We start from the raw sequence: 11988 nt of genomic DNA on the forward strand, positions 1-11988 counted from the left end.
CTTGTGCTTATGAAATGCCGGCTCCACCTAACCCAGCACCGTGGTGCTTGCCAGCATCCCTGGTCACGGTGGCACTGATCGGACCCCCACCCGGGGCAGGCAGAGCCCGGAGCCCAGCGGATGCGCATGGAAACCTGCTGGGAGAGGCCGAGCTGCAGATTTACTGCCCATGTGGGAGCCAGGTGTGGTCGGGCGCTCCAGGAACAACTGGCCTGGCACAGCGTGGTAAGGGAGGAGAGCTCCAGTGATGCTGGTGCCACAGGAGATGCAGTGGGAAGCAGCTCCTGCCTGGCCAGAGCTGGTGGGAGCAGATGGGCTCTGTGTGGCCAGAGGCAGCTCCATCCTTGGTGACAGGATGCTGATGGCTCTCCCAGGCAGGAAGGATGGTGTAAGGATGGCTAAAAGAGGGGAAATGGAGATGAGCTCTTAGGCAGAAGCTCTTCCCTGTGAGGGTGCTGAGGCGCTGGCACAGGGTGCCCAGAGAAGCTGCGGCTGCCCCATCCCTGGCAGTGTTCAAGGCCAGGTTGGAGCAAGCTGCTCCAGTGGAAGGGGTCCCTGCCTGTGGCAGGGATTGGAGCTGGAGGAGCTTTCAGGTCCCTTCCACCCCAAACCAGCCTGCGGTTCTGCGGTTCTATGACACCAGACATCACACACTCATAGCACACTTGCTCTCCTCCTGCCTTCAGCCAGTCCTGGGCCTGCTGAGCCTGGTGCTCTCAGGCGGATGTGGCACCCCAGGAGCTTTAAGTCCTGCCTTACGGTTTAGGACGTGCCTCAAACCCACGCTCCATCCCTCAGGAGCACCGTTGCTCCCCTCCCGCGGCTCCTCTGGCTCGGCTCCGGCTTGGCCGCCGGTGCAGCCGCGCAGCCTCCGAGCGCTCCGGCTGCCAGAACAGAAGCAAAGCCCAAAGACAGATTTGGTGTCGAGCAGCGCCGGAGGCCGAGGGGCAGCGGGAGGAGGAGCCGGAGCCTGGAGCAGGAAGGGGCAGGCGAGCGGTGAGGTTCGGTGCCGAACCCGAGCTGGCGGCGCGTGCCAGGGGCGCGCAGTTCCAGTGTTTATTTGATCTCTTTCCTTGAGCCCCTTTTGAGGCAGAATATATTAAAATGGTTGGACTTTATATAATGGGAATAATTGAAACAATATTCCTGCTTCCCGGCTGCGGTTTGGTTCCAGCCGAGGGTGTCCGGGCCTCCTCGAGGTGCTGGGGCCGCCGCCTGTTCGCTGGTTATTGTTGACACATGTCAGAGCCGTTTCCGTACGGCTGCCGGAGCGGGAAGAGCAGGATCCATGCCCGGCAGCATCGCCCGGTGCCTCCGCTGGGATGGGGCCGGGTTCTGGCTGAGCCGGGGGTTCTTGGGCAGCGCTGGAAGGAAGATGGGAGATGAGGGTGGTGGGATGGGGTGAGGCCGGGGAGGAGAGAGGATGCACTCCTTGGCTGTGTGATCCATCGTGCCTTGGTGTTCACTGGAGAAGGTGGAAGAAGGAGATGGCCATGAAGGTTGAGGGTTGCTGGAGTTCTGTTCAATCCCTCCCCAGCGATGGGAAAAGTCGTGGCAGAAAGACCCCCAAGCCCAGCATCCTCGCCCCAAACACTTCTCCTTGCAGCCAGCTCCATCTGCATCCCACACGTGCCGCTGGAAGTGCCACCTCTGCGTGGACAAATGAGAGCAGACACAGTGCTGACACGTCCCCAGCGCTGAGCCGGGCCATAAACCAGCTTCCTGCCCTGCCGCACCACAGCGTTTGTGGGGCAGCTGGTGGAGGTGAAACTAAAAGCTAAAGAAAGGATGGGGAGGTTTTCGGGGAACTGGGACACGTGTGAAATCCGTGTGGAAATCTCTTCCTGTAATTCCCGACAGCTACGTGAGGGCTCCGGGAGAGTTCCTTCGGGAAAAGGCAGGGATGTGGGCTGCACCGTGCAGGGTCAGGAGCCTGGGGCTTGGGGCAGTGGGACCAGGCTTCCAGGTGGCTGGAAACATGGAATTGCAGAGGGTTTCACTGCCAGGGAGCCGGGATTCCCCACTGGAGCTCCGAGACCCAGGCTGTGCCACTCTCCCGGCAAAGCCGGAGCATCGGCAACCTTGGAGCCCCCTCTTCTCTGCCAGGCAGAGCCATCCACTGCCTCCGGCTTTCCTAGCACTGGGAATCATGTGTCTGCTGCTGGAAGGGAGCAAGGCAGTGGTATTTTAGCAGCGGGCCCTCTCCTATTTTCCTAAGAATCATCCATGCCAAATTCCAATAGAATTTCTTTTAATATTTGCGCTATTTGAGGAAAGCGTTGGGAAAGACAGATGGAAGCGTGGCTCAGATGGACGATCCTGGCTCCACGTGAGGCAGTACTCAGAAATCCCGTCCTGTTTCAAATAACTTGAATGTGACTGCATGGTTCCCTCTCACATCATTCCCCAGGAGGGCAGAACCCTCTGACTCCAGTGCATGACTCTCACCGGCTGGAATTCAGCAGAACAAAGGCTTTGGGTAGGATCCTGGTCCTGGATGGGGACGTTCCCCCCCTGGCAGCCGCAGAGCCTCCATGGCTCCGGTACCCATGGCCCTGCATGTGTCTGGCTGCAGCCGTGGCTCCCGGTGCATGTGCCACTGGTGAGGGTGCCTTGAACACTGCCAGGGATGGGGCAGCCACAGCTTCTCTGGGCACCCTGTGCCTCAGCACCCTCACAGGGAAGAGCTTCTGCCTTAGATCTTGCTGGTCTCCACCACGGATCCTACTGAAATCAGACCCCTAACAGCAAATGGACCTGCTGCAGCAGGATGTGATTTGTACCACGACCGAAGCTGATGGTTCCTCTGTCCCTGCTCACCCTGGCCAAAGCTGCAGGGCTGTGCTCATGCTTTGGACAGCAAGCCAGAAGGAAACGGTGTGTCCTAAGGGCTGCCTATGAGCTAGTCCTTTGATGGGCCCTTCTGCATGGGCACAGGAATGGGAAAGAACCCAGTGAATGTCCCCAGGCACAGAAGTGCATCCTGCCCCATCCGCAGGAACCAGGCCTTTGGGTCTCCTATAGGCACATGGGTCCCTCCTCACCTTCCCAACCTCATGCTCCATCCTCACCCTACTGCCAGCTTCTGGTCCCCATATCCACCAGAACCAGGGCTTTGGGTCTCCTATGGGCACATGGGTCCCTCCTCACCCTCCCAACCTCATGCTCCATCCTTACCCCATTGCCAGCTCCTGGTCCCCATATCCACCAGGCACAGCCCCACATCCCTTCCCTCTGCCCAGCCCGGAGACATGGTGCTGCCAGGGCCCATGTGGACCATGGTGACCAGCCCGGCAGTGGCTGCCATCACCCCAGGGCTGGTGCCTGCCTGTGTCCCAGTGACTTTCAAGGCCTCTCAAGAATTAATACCAGGAGGGACACAACCATTAATATTGCTGAAGTGAAAATAAAGTGATAATTGCGTGGAGCTGGCATTGAGGGAAGTCATTACCACCGCTTGCTGCTGACGTCCGGGAGCACCAGAAACCACCCTCCATCTGGAGTACACCATGGAGAAGAACAAGAAGGGAAGAGCAGAGCAGGAATTGGCAAGGGCAAACCTCTGTACTAACCGAACCCCAGGGGTCAGGAGCTGTCCTGTGGGGCTGCACAGGGCCAGCCCCAGGCTGTGTTTGCCATTAGAAGAGTTCAACCAGCGCAGAGGGGATGTGGTGCCCACAGGTTGCTTCCTCCATTGCAGGCAAAGCCGTGGAGAAAAATGTTCCCCTCTCCTTTTGCTGCTTTTTTTTCAGTGTTTTATATCCTGTTTATGCCACTGACAAATTGAATTTTCAGGAGCTGGAACAAGGACAGTCTGAGCTGTTTAAAATGCTGTCGGGTTGCGGGCAGCTCCCCTCTTGAAGTACACAGAGAGGTTCAGCTTTGCCATCACCACCAAACCACAGCAGCGGGAGAAAGAAGAGGTCAGGGTGGGCAAGTGGAGCAGGAGCACTGCCAGGGATGGTGCCAGTGGGACCAAAGCTACCCCGAGCCTCACACCAGCCCCAGAGCATCCCTGCTGCTACAGCCGAAGGAGGGATGCAGGGCTCAGTCCCCGGCCGGCCGCCCGTGCCCACAGCCGGGGATGGAGCTGCTGCGGCAACCTCTGGCTCATGGAAAGAATTCTTCCATGAATTTGAGCGGATTTGAGCAAAAAAAAACCCCAAAAACAATAGATTAAATGAAGGAAATTGATCAAAACAGAGATGGAAAAATGTATGATGCGCCGTGGAAGCAGCAAAAGTGCATTTCCAAATGTCCCCGGCCTGCACGCACCCCGGTGCTCTCCGCTCCCCACAGCATCTGGGGTATTCACAGCTCCTCACCCAAGGGGACAGCTCGGTCCCAGCAGGGAGGGGGCACTGACACGGTGCCTTCAGCTCAACTGCTCCATCCATCCCTGCTCTTCCGGGGCCACCCTCCTGGTGGTGAGGGTCCAGCACCATCCTGCAGGCGGAGGGTCCCTCCTGCCGTGCCCCAGCCTTGGCCATGCCAACAACCTTGAGTTCCAACCCAACCGACTGGACACAGCTGCGACCGCAGACAAACAGGATTTGATTTGCCTTTTGCTTTTACATCTTTCCTTCCAAACAAACAAAGAGAACTCACGTTTCCCGTCCATGTGAATGGCATTTGCAGGGACAGCGATGCTGGGGGGTCCTGTGGCCTGGAGAAGCCAAAGAGGTGACAAGGACCTGGAAGGGTCTGGCAGAGGTGACCTGGCCAAGGAGACTGAGCCCTTGTAAAGGCGGCGGCTCCCTAAGCCGGGATGCTGGGAAGGGGCAGGATGGCACAGCAGGAGCAGGGCTCAATCCAGGGTCTGGCTGCCTCAGCAAAGAGGTCGCGGCTTTTAGCCAAGGCTTCAGGAAGGAATTTCAGAAAGCTCTTGCTCTGGCCTCTCCTTTCCTGAGCTGATCAAGAGCTGGGCTCTGCTCCGCAATCCGCTCCCTTCCTGGGGCCAAGTCCTCCAGTGGGTCACAGGAGCTGAACTGAGCTGGACTGAGCTCCACTGGGGCTGTGGAGGGGGTCTGCAGGGGCAGAGGGATGTGGTGGGCAGAGAGATCACCAGGTCAGGACTTGCATCCCTTTATCCACACATACCCAAAGCCCTGCATCTCTGTGTTCCTGCTCCCTGCATCACTGTATTCCCACCTCCCTGCATCTCTGTGTTCCTGCTCCCTGCATCTCTGCATTCCCACCTCCCTGCATCTCTGTGTTCCTGCTCCCTGCATCACTGTATTCCCACCTCCCTGCATCTTTGTGTTCCTGCTCCCTGCATCTCTGCATTCCCACCTCCCTGCATCTCTGTGTTCCTGCTCCCTGCATTACTGTATTCCCACCTCCCTGCATCTCTGTTCCTGCTCCCTGCATCTCTGCATTCCCACCTCCCTGCATCCCAACACCCTAGCATCCTCATATCCCTGCTTCCCTGCATCCCTACGTCTCTGCCTCCCTGCAGCCCTGGAAGGCTGTGCTGTTCCTGACTTATCCAAACACCCTCTGCTCTTCTTTCCAGCTGGATGATGCTGCTGGTTCCCCGGTAGCATCCCACTGCACTGGACACCTTCCCTGTGTGCAGCCCAGGCATCTCCTTGCTCTCGCAGTTACGCATTCACTGAATCCTTCCTTTTCCTTGTTATTAATGGACAAATCCTGTCGCACAATTCCCTTCCACATCAGCTGCCTGTCGGCTCCCATCGAGCTGGAGGAGCCCAGCAGCTCCCACCCTCTGCTGCGCTGTGCCAAGGGGCACCAACCAGCCTCAGCTGCCGATCCCTGCGCCAGGACACAGCGGCTGTACCACGGCCCCTTCCCCAGGGCCCTGTGCATAAGGAAGGGGAGTCCTTGTCCCCGGTCCCTCGAGCCCTGGGATGCTGCTGCCCTGCTTTGAGCTTCCCACAGCCTCCAGCTCCATCCCTGCTGCCGCCGAGCACCCAGAGCCCCTTGGGTCCTGCAATTGCACCGCAACCTTCATCCAGCTCTCACCCAGACCTTCACCAGACGCTTGGCACAGCCCCAGCACCCTGCAGAGGGGAAGCCACATCAGAGGGAGCCGGGAGGCAGCGTGTGAGGGGTCCCGTGATGGCGGTGCCATGGGCATGGGCACGGCAACCCCCGAGGAGCGGTGGCAGGAAGCCATCGGGTGCCATCCCGGTCCTCATCCCCATCCCTAGCGCGGGGCCCTCCGGCAGGGGCAGCCGCCGGGTGGAGCGGAGCAGCAGTGTCCGTACACGGCCAGTTCCCAATCCGCAGCAGCCTGAGACAATGCCGATGACAGTGGTGGGAATAAAGAGATGAGAAATGTGTCTGCGATTTTAATGGGCTGGAAACAGCCAGCGCAGGGCACGGAGGGAGCCTCCCGGCCCCGCATTGCAGTGACGCCCGGCATCCCGGCAGGGAAAGGGGTCCCTAATGCTTCCAAGATGTGGAGCCGTTCGGGGGCCAGCCTGGCTTTCTGCGGCAGCCTCACCTCAGGGATAACTGGGAAGATCATCCCGTTAGAAACGGCTCGCAGGGGAGGGATGCTCCTGGGAGCACGTCCTTGGGCTTTCGCATCTGCACCAAGCAATTGCTCCGGGTTGCAAACACAGGCAGGGGGTTGGTGGAGCTCCACAGCCTCCTGCAAGGGATCTCTGCCCCGATCCATCACTGGGAGCAATGGAAAGGGAAAGGCTGGGCCGTGTGTCTGGTGGGGCAGTCCTGGGCTGGTGACAGGTCCTGCTTTGGCACCGGCTTTGGCACCAGCTCCTGCTTTGGCACTGGCTTTGGCACCAGCTCCTGGTGTGCAGCAGGACCAGGATGGAGCTGGAGGGGATGATCTGCGCCAGACCATCACTGGCGCCTGCGATAACAGAGGCGGCAGCGCCCGGTCCCCTTCCCAGGCCCTTTCTCCTTCATTCCCTGGGATTTTGTCCTACATAATTTTTTTTTCCTTAATTTAAAATTTTTCATAGCCTTTTAAACACTGCAAACATTTAATACAAAGGAAATTAAAAAACCCAGAGGAACGATTTGCAAAATCATTTCACAATCCGTACATATCCCTCAGCAAATTTAATTTGCAGGGAATAAAGAACAAAATATGACAATAAAGGGCTTCTAAATAGCCCCTAATGCTTTACATGTGTAAGTGCAACTGCGGCGCCTGTGTGCAGGCTCCCGGCAGAGGTGGGTGGTGTGGGGCTGGGAACCAGGTTCTGCCACCATCAGCTGGTACCACAGGAATCCCTGCTCCGCTGGGATGGCTTTTGCTGCCCTGAGAACACACCATGGACCCCAGGTGAGCACCGCTGCCTCGTGTGCCAGCAGTTCCAGCTCCGGTGGCAATGCTGAGAGCGTGTCATAGGATCAGGGAATGGTTTGGGTCGGAAGGGACCATAAAGCTCCTCCAGTCCCAACCCCTGCCACGGGCAGGGACCCCTTCCACTGGAGCAGCTTGCTCCAAGCCCCTGTGTCCAACCTGGCCTTGAGCACTGCCAGGGATGGGGCAGCCACAGCTTCTCTGGGCCCCCTGTGCCAGCGCCTCAGCACCCTCACAGGGAAGAGCTTCTGCCTCAGAGCTCAGCTCAGTCTCCCCTCTGGCAGGTTAAAGCCGTTCCCCTTGGCCTGTCCCTACAGGCCCTGGTCCAAAGCCCCTCTAAAGGTTTCACAGGAGCCACCAGCACCTTGAGGTCTCAGTGGCACAGGGATAAGGGGGTTCACTGCAGCCCCCCCCACCTTCCTGCTCCCCATCACCATCCAACCCCACAAGGGCATCTCCATCTCCACATGCTCCTTGTCCAGCCTGTGGCCCTGCCTCTCCCTCTTGGCTTTTTTCCCTTTCATTTAATAAACCTGGCACCTGGAGGAGACTTTTCCCATTAAACACCCGGCCCCACAGCAGTGACTTTCATCTTGGGTCTTAATTAACCCACTGGAAAAAAGTCAACTATTACCTACATGGGCATGTGCTACTGCAGGCAGTGGTGGCAGGAGGTGCTCGCCCGGCACCACGAGCACAGTCCTTGTGCCCTCTGGAAGGGTAAATGCCTGGAAGCACAGACTGCAACAGGAGAAAAACCCACCCTGTGATAGGAATTTGTTGCCTCCATCCCCTCCCCAGCAGAGCGTGGGGTCTCTGGGCTGCAGATCATTGCTATCTGTGCACCCCAATGGCTCTTTCCGGGCTGCATCCATGATGCTGAGGCATCGGTGGCCTCACAGCGAGCACTGGAGTGGAACTGTGGAGCTGGAGCAGGGCACAGGCCTGTTTTGGGGTGTAGGATGAGGCTGTGCAGGGTGCGTCACAGGGCAGAGCCCCCCCAACCCTTTGCTAGTGGGCAAATAGAGGATATCTGGGTGGGTTGCACCCAAATGCACCACAGCACTGCTCCAGAAGGATCTGGGCTCTCTCCTTCACCCAGACCCCCCATCCCAAATGGGTAACCACAGCCCAGCCCACCATGTCCAGACCCCCAACTCCCCCCTCGCCAGCCCCATGCAGCACATCAGGTTGGTTGCAAGGGGACTATTTGCCACCAGCTCCTCCGAAGGAAGGCGAGCGCCGGGCAGCCGATCCTCCCCGAGAACACTGCCTCATCCGATCCCTGCGTGCCTGCCACGGGCAGAAACACTGGGGAGCTGCAAGAGACCTCCAGAAACGAATGTACCGCCTGCAGCAGCGCCGGGGCAGCAGCCTGGGGGAAGCGCCTGCCGTGTGTCATGGGAGGAACTGCAGAGGAAAGAGCTGCGTGAGCGCAGAGGGAGCTGCACCGCGGGAGCAGGCTGGGCCATCCCTGCGGCTCCACCGGCTTCGTGCAGCAGCTCAAGTGCTCCAGGACAGGCTCGGGTTGGGACTGGCTCTGCATCCATGGGCGACGCCTCCTCCTCTCCCTCGTCCCGCGGAGGGGATGGTGCTCCCAGCCCAAGGATGCTGTGATGGGATCCCAGATGCGCTCTGCAGCCGAAGTGGCCCCGGGCATCTTGCGCTGTACCTGGAGCAGGGAGCTGCGCTTCATCCCGGCGGGCAGGGAGTGCAGGCAGCAGCTCACGGGCAGGGCGCTGCCGTCTGGGTGCTGGGGCGGCCCCGGCAGCCAGCTGGTCCCTGCTTTGATGTGGAGTCCCTCCGGCTCCGCACAATGCAACCGGCTCGGGCTGCAGACTGCGGCGGGGGTGAAGCAAGCGTGATTGATGGGCTTGTTTTGTTCCTCCACGCCTGCCCCGGACCGTTCACATCTGAGGTCCTCCAAGAGCAAAGGGGGGGACGGCAGCATCCACACAGGCTGCAGGGGTGGTGGTGGTCAGGGGCAATGGGTCCGGGGACCAGGTTTGAGCCCTCTGTGCCTCAGTCTCCCCTCACTCCTGCCCCTTAGGAAGGTGTTGATGCCTGGGTGAAACTTCATGAAACCCATGAAACTACCCCCTGTTGTTCCCAGTCACAGAATGGTTTGGGTTGGAAAGGACCCGAAGATCATCCAGTTCCGACCCCCTGCCATGAGCAGGGGCATCGCACTGGACATCCCCTGACCTAAGGCAGCAAACGGGAGAGCAGGAGCCCCGCCAAGGATGAAACTCGTTGGGACTCGAGGTTTTGACCTCCCAAATATTGCGTCCAGCTCCATGCAGCTGATGAGTCACGGCTGTGTTTGCGCACCGCGCTCCCTGCGAGCAAGGTTTCCACCGCAGAACTAACAGGCTTTTCTGGGAAGCACTGGGGTTCTGCGCTTCCTAATCATTTCAAACCCTACTGGCAGCCTCCCTCCAACAGGGATTATTCCTGCTCGGAGCAGCACTCGAGCGTGTTCGGATCCTGAAAGCGCTAATTGACTTTCCGTTTGGCCTCGCTGCTGGGAGCTTGCTCTTTTCGCAGCCCCGGTCCCTCCTCCTGCTACTGCAGTGAACCCGCCCGCATGTGGTTTGAATTTCTTTCCCAGAGAAAAACCCTCTTTCTCCTGCCTCGGTGTCATCTTTCCCTGGAATTAAATTTGGGAGAAATGAAGAGGAGGCCAAATGCTCATGGAGCGACTGCCTCCCCTCTCAAGGCAGTGGCAGCACCCCAACGCTTGTGAGGGGTGAAGCCCATTCCAGGAGCCACCGATGCTCTGTCCCACCAACGCATGGTGATTTCGGTCAGCCTCAGGTGGCTCCTCACGTGCCAGGAGCCCCAGGCTGCTCAGCAGAGCATGGAGGAAGCTGTCCCAGCTCCAGCTCTCCCTCTCCGCAGTGGGGGATCCCTTCTTTCCATGCGTCTGCGTGTTGGGAATGCGCTGCCTGCACAGAGCGGTGTGGGCAGCCCGGTAGGAAACACCAGGAGGAAACACCTCCAGCATCCAGTGCTGCTCACCCCGGGTGAAGCGGTGCTCGTGGAGTTTCACATCCATGGGGAAGGAGCAGCAGCGAGCTGAGGGGTGATGCTTTCCAACAGCAGCAGCCTGCAGCACCAGGGATTATCCATGGCCCCTCTCTGCCTTCCCTGCCTGCCCCAGGCCATCCAGCATGGCTCGGCACGGCGCTGAGCCGGTTGCCCCGTCCATGCTGGCTGCCATTCCCAGTATGGAGGGTTAGCGGGCTGCCAGCGGGGCGGGCGATTGGGAAATCTGTTTCCTCTTGTGCTCATTACAACACCGCAGTGGGCGCATCCACCGGGAGCAGTGAGGCAGCGGGAAAGTATGAAGGTCAGGGGAGGCTGTGGTTTGCGTGACGGAGGTGACCCCAGCTGAGGCATCCCTCTACCTGCTCCAAGCACCATCGCCCTCCCCTGGGACCTCTCCATGGGATACGTGGCCACACGGATCCTGTTCCTGGGCGAAAGAAGGAGGAAAAGAGCCACGTGCTGCTTCCCCTGTACTCCAATGGGTAGGAGGCTTGGTGCAAGAGCTGGGCACCCATCCCCGTGGACATGTGCAAGGCGCTGGGGCTCTGGTGGCCCTGGGGGCTTCCTCAGCTCCCATAGCATCACTCCTGCTCCGGCTTTGCTCCAGTAGTCCACAAAGAGGACACGGCTGCTCCAACGGCAGCACAAGGTGCCCGGCAGCCGACACGACACTCTTGCCTCACAGAATGAATGAGTTGCAATCCCCACCACCTCCCTAATGACTCGGCCACCGCATCCCAGCCAGGGCTGTGCCCTCCACTGCCTCCCACGTAGCTCGCAGGCCCCTGACTCCCATTGAGGGAGCTGCTTTCATGTGGCCACTGGGTTTCAACACCACCGAGCCACCGGGCGAGCGAGGCGCTGGAACCGGCGGGGAGCAGGCAGTGTGGGCAGTGGGGAGGCAGCTTTGATGCAGCAGCAGCCAGCGCCAGGGCTGCAGGCTCAGGTACAGCAGAGCCCGGCACCCAGGAGAGGCCACGGTGAGGGGATGTGTGGACACATCCTGCCTTACCCCGTGCTGTGCCTTCAGAGGCTCAGGCCAAAATTCACTGCTCTGTGGTCCGGGGCAGTCAGCACAATGTGGGGAAGCGAAGATGAATGAAGGGGTGGTGAGGGCTCAGGACAAGCTGGTGGTTGGATGGGAGCGTGTGGTGATGGGCGAGAGGGTGGGCAGCTTGGGTAGCGGGATGGCAGCAAGCTGGATGGCAAACAGGCTCAGTAAGCGCTTGGCACAGCTTCTGTGTGATTCCTGATGCCTCTCGCCCACGGAGGCTCCCGTGGTCGCCAATCCCAAACATCCACACGCTCCTGCACCTGCAGCAGCCCCGCGGGCAGGAGAAGCCCCTTTGCAGCGCTGGGATGCAGGATTTGGGGCCAGGTCATTCCCCCCCTCCAGGGCCGGGATGTGCCGGGAAAGGGAAACGGGGAACCGTGGATGCCGGCAAAGCTGCAACCGCAGCAGCCGGGAGCGAGCCCTGGGGCGGGCGCCCCGCGTTCCGCTGTGAATCACAAGCTCAGCGCCGGCGGAGCTGGGGCTGCGGCATTTCCTGCTGCTCCCATCGCACATCCCCGTCCGACGCCTCCCGGGCTGAAATCCCGGCCTTGGGAAAGCCAGCGGCACCCGGCGTGCTGCTCCC

Source organism: Pezoporus flaviventris, unplaced genomic scaffold (genome assembly GCF_033815535.1).
Source record: "Pezoporus flaviventris isolate CSIRO_AGI_PZ_B2104156 unplaced genomic scaffold, CSIRO_AGI_Pfla_v1 ptg000213l, whole genome shotgun sequence".
Lineage (NCBI taxonomy): Eukaryota > Metazoa > Chordata > Aves > Psittaciformes > Psittacidae > Pezoporus > Pezoporus flaviventris.